Raw genomic sequence first — 6,000 nt, 5'->3', positions numbered from 1 at the left:
ACAGAGCGGTGTGTGTGTGTATATGTATATATATATATGTATATATATATGTATGTATATATATATATATATATATATATATATATATATATATATATATATATATAATATACACACATATATATATATATATATATATATATATATATATATATATATATATATATATATACATATACACACGAACGCAGACAGCGTGGTAGATGCTATGTCAACGGAACAAACACACGTACACAGAGCAAGGTGGACGCTATGTAAACGGAACGAACACACGAACACAGACAGAACGAGGTAGATGCTATGTAAACGGAACGAACACACGTACACAGAGCGAGGTTGATGCTATGTAAACGGAACGAACACACGAACACAGACAGAGCGAGGTAGATGCTATGTAACGGAACGAACACACGTACACAGAGCGAGGTTGATGCTATGTAACAGAACGAACACACGTACACAGAGCGAGGTTGATGCTATGCAGACAGAACGAACACACGTACACAGAGCGAGGTTGATGCTATGCAGACAGAACGAACACACGTACACAGAGCGAGGTTGATGCTATGTCTACGGAACGAACACACGTACACAGAGCGAGGTTGATGCTATGTAAACGGAACGAACACACGTACACAGAGCGAGGTTGATGCTATGTAACGGAACGAACACACGTACACAGAGCGAGGTTGATGCTATGTAGACGGAACGAACACACGTACACAGAGCGAGGTTGATGCTATGTAGACGGAACGAACACACGTACACAGACAGCGAGGTTGATGCTATGTAGACGGAACGAACACACGTACACAGAGCGAGGTTGATGCTATGTAGACGGAACGAACACACGTACACAGAGCGAGGTTGATGCTATGTAGACGGAACGAACACACGTACACAGAGCGAGGTTGATGCTATGTAACGGAACGAACACACGTACACAGAGCGAGGTTGATGCTATGTAGACGGAACGAACACACGTACACAGAGCGAGGTTGATGCTATGTAAACGGAACGAACACACGTACACAGAGCGAGGTTGATGCTATGTAAACGGAACGAACACACGTACACAGAGCGAGGTTGATGTTATGTAGACGGAACAAACACACGTACACAGAGCGAGGTTGATGCTATGTAAACGGAACGAACACACGTACACAGAGCGAGGTTGATGCTATGTAGACGGAACGAACACACGTACACAGAGCGAGGTTGATGCTATGTAGACGGAACGAACACACGTACACAGAGCGAGGTTGATGCTATGCAGACGGAACGAACACACGTACACAGAGCGAGGTTGATGCTATGTAGACGGAACGAACACACGTACACAGAGCGAGGTTGATGCTATGTAAACGGAACGAACACACGTACACAGAGCGAGGTTGATGCTATGTAGACGGAACGAACACACGTACACAGAGCGAGGTTGATGCTATGCAGACAGAACGAACACACGTACACAGAGCGAGGTTGATGCTATGTAGACGGAACGAACACACGTACACAGAGCGAGGTTGATGCTATGTAAACGGAACGAACACACGTACACAGAGCGAGGTTGATGCTATGTAAACGGAACGAACACACGTCCACAGTGCGAGGTTGATGCTATGTAGACGGAACGAACACACGTACACAGAGCGAGGTTGATGCTATGTAAACGGAACGAACACACGTACACAGAGCGAGGTTGATGCTATGTAGACGGAACGAACACACGTACACAGAGCGAGGTTGATGCTATGTAGACGGAACGAACACACGTACACAGAGCGAGGTTGATGCTATGTAAACGGAACGAACACACGTACACAGAGCGAGGTTGATGCTATGTAAACGGAACGAACACACGTACACAGAGCGAGGTTGATGCTATGTAAACGGAACGAACACACGTACACAGAGCGAGGTTGATGCTATATAACGGAACGAACACACGTACACAGAGCGAGGTTGATGCTATGTAGACGGAACGAACACACGTACACAGAGCGAGGTTGATGCTATGTAAACGGAACGAACACACGTACACAGAGCGAGGTTGATGCTATGTAACGGAACGAACACACGTACACAGAGCGAGGTTGATGCTATGTAAACGGAACGAACACACGTACACAGAGCGAGGTTGATGCTATGTAAACGGAACGAACACACGTACACAGAGCGAGGTTGATGCTATGTAGACGGAACGAACACACGTACACAGAGCGAGGTTGATGCTATGTAAACGGAACGAACACACGTACACAGAGCGAGGTTGATGCTATGTAAACGGAACGAACACACGTCCACAGAGCGAGGTTGATGCTATGTAGACGGAACGAACACACGTACACAGAGCGAGGTTGATGCTATGTAGACGGAACGAACACACGTACACAGAGCGAGGTTGATGCTATGTAAACGGAACGAACACACGTACACAGAGCGAGGTTGATGCTATGTAGACGGAACGAACACACGTACACAGAGCGAGGTTGATGCTATGTAGACGGAACGAACACACGTACACAGAGCGAGGTTGATGCTATGTAAACGGAACGAACACACGTACACAGAGCGAGGTTGATGCTATGTAGACGGAACGAACACACGTACACAGAGCGAGGTTGATGCTATGTAAACGGAACGAACACACGTACACAGAGCGAGGTTGATGCTATGTAGACGGAACGAACACACGTACACAGAGCGAGGTTGATGCTATGTAAACGGAACGAACACACGTACACAGAGCGAGGTTGATGCTATGTAAACGGAACGAACACACGTACACAGAGCGAGGTTGATGTTATGTAGACGGAACAAACACACGTACACAGAGCGAGGTTGATGCTATGTAAACGGAACGAACACACGTACACAGAGCGAGGTTGATGCTATGTCTACGGAACGAACACACGTACACAGAGCGAGGTTGGTGCTATGTAAACGGAACGAACACACGTACACAGAGCGAGGTTGATGCTATGTAGACGGAACGAACACACGTACACAGAGCGAGGTTGATGCTATGTAGACGGAACGAACACACGTACACAGAGCGAGGTTGATGCTATGTAGACGGAACGAACACACGTACACAGAGCGAGGTTGATGCTATGTAGACGGAACGAACACACGTACACAGAGCGAGGTTGATGCTATGTAACGGAACGAACACACGTACACAGAGCGAGGTTGATGCTATGTAAACGGAACGAACACACGTACACAGAGCGAGGTTGATGCTATGTAGACGGAACGAACACACGTACACAGAGCGAGGTTGATGCTATGTAACGGAACGAACACACGTACACAGAGCGAGGTTGATGCTATGTAGACGGAACGAACACACGTACACAGAGCGAGGTTGATGCTATGTAAACGGAACGAACACACGTACACAGAGCGAGCGTTGATGCTATGTAGACGGAACGAACACACGTACACAGAGCGAGGTTGATGCTATGTAGACGGAACGAACACACGTACACAGAGCGAGGTTGATGCTATGTAAACGGAACGAACACACGTACACAGAGCGAGGTTGATGCTATGTAGACGGAACGAACACACGTACACAGAGCGAGGTTGATGCTATGTAGACGGAACGAACACACGTACACAGAGCGAGGTTGATGCTATGTAAACGGAACGAACACACGTACACAGAGCGAGGTTGATGCTATGTAGACGGAACGAACACACGTACACAGAGCGAGGTTGATGCTATGTAACGGAACGAACACACGTACACAGAGCGAGGTTGATGCTATGTAGACGGAACGAACACACGTACACAGAGCGAGGTTGATGCTATGTAGACGGAACGAACACACGTACACAGAGCGAGGTTGATGCTATGTAGACGGAACGAACACACGTACACAGAGCGAGGTTGATGCTATGTAGAACGGAACGAACACACGTACACAGAGCGAGGTTGATGCTATGTAAACGGAACGAACACACGTACACAGAGCGAGGTTGATGCTATGTAAACGGAACGAACACACGTACACAGAGCGAGGTTGATGCTATGTAGACGGAACGAACACACGTACACAGAGCGAGGTTGATGCTATGTAAACGGAACGAACACACGTACACAGAGCGAGGTTGATGCTATGTAAACGGAACGAACACACGTACACAGAGCGAGGTTGATGCTATGTAAACGGAACGAACACACGTACACAGAGCGAGGTTGATGCTATGTAAACGGAACGAACACACGTACACAGAGCGAGGTTGATGCTATGTAAACGGAACGAACACACGTACACAGAGCGAGGTTGATGCTATGTAGACGGAACGAACACACGTACACAGAGCGAGGTTGATGCTATGTAGACGGAACGAACACACGTACACAGAGCGAGGTTGATGCTATGTAAACGGAACGAACACACGTACACAGAGCGAGGTTGATGCTATGTAAACGGAACGAACACACGTACACAGAGCGAGGTTGATGCTATGTAGACGGAACGAACACACGTACACAGAGCGAGGTTGATGCTATGTAAACGGAACGAACACACGTACACAGAGCGAGGTTGATGCTATGTAGACGGAACGAACACACGTACACAGAGCGAGGTTGATGCTATGTAAACGGAACGAACACACGTACACAGAGCGAGGTTGATGCTATGTAGACGGAACGAACACACGTACACAGAGCGAGGTTGATGCTATGTAGACGGAACGAACACACGTACACAGAGCGAGGTTGATGCTATGTAAACGGAACGAACACACGTACACAGAGCGAGGTTGATGCTATGTAACGGAACGAACACACGTACACAGAGCGAGGTTGATGCTATGTAGACGGAACGAACACACGTACACAGAGCGAGGTTGATGCTATGTAGACGGAACGAACACACGTACACAGAGCGAGGTTGGTGCTATGTAAACGGAACGAACACACGTACACAGAGCGAGGTTGATGCTATGTAGACGGAACGAACACACGTACACAGAGCGAGGTTGATGCTATGTAGACGGAACGAACACACGTACACAGAGCGAGGTTGATGCTATGTAGACGGAACGAACACACGTACACAGAGCGAGGTTGATGCTATGTAGACGGAACGAACACACGTACACAGAGCGAGGTTGATGCTATGTAAACGGAACGAACACACGTACACAGAGCGAGGTTGATGCTATGTAGACGGAACGAACACACGTACACAGAGCGAGGTTGATGCTATGTAAACGGAACGAACACACGTACACAGAGCGAGGTTGATGCTATGTAAACGGAACGAACACACGTACACAGAGCGAGGTTGATGCTATGTAGACGGAACGAACACACGTACACAGAGCGAGGTTGATGCTATGTAACGGAACGAACACACGTACACAGAGCGAGGTTGATGCTATGTAGACGGAACGAACACACGTACACAGAGCGAGGTTGATGCTATGTAAACGGAACGAACACACGTACACAGAGCGAGGTTGATGCTATGTAGACGGAACGAACACACGTACACAGAGCGAGGTTGATGCTATGTAACGGAACGAACACACGTACACAGAGCGAGGTTGATGCTATGTAGACGGAACGAAACACACGTACACAGAGCGAGGTTGATGCTATGTAGACGGAACGAACACACGTACACAGAGCGAGGTTGATGCTATGTAAACGGAACGAACACACGTACACAGAGCGAGGTTGATGCTATGTAGACGGAACGAACACACGTACACAGAGCGAGGTTGATGCTATGTAACGGAACGAACACACGTACACAGAGCGAGGTTGATGCTATGTAGACGGAACGAACACACGTACACAGAGCGAGGTTGATGCTATGTAGACGGAACGAACACACGTACACAGAGCGAGGTTGATGCTATGTAGACAGAACGAACACACGTACACAGAGCGAGGTTGATGCTATGTAGACGGAACGAACACACGTACACAGAGCGAGGTTGATGCTATGTAAACGGAACGAACACACGTACACA

This window comes from Octopus sinensis, linkage group LG29, assembly GCF_006345805.1.
Source record: "Octopus sinensis linkage group LG29, ASM634580v1, whole genome shotgun sequence".
NCBI classification, from domain to species: domain Eukaryota; kingdom Metazoa; phylum Mollusca; class Cephalopoda; order Octopoda; family Octopodidae; genus Octopus; species Octopus sinensis.
The sequence above is the reverse complement of the archived record's forward strand: the minus strand, read 5'-3'. Positions refer to the sequence as shown.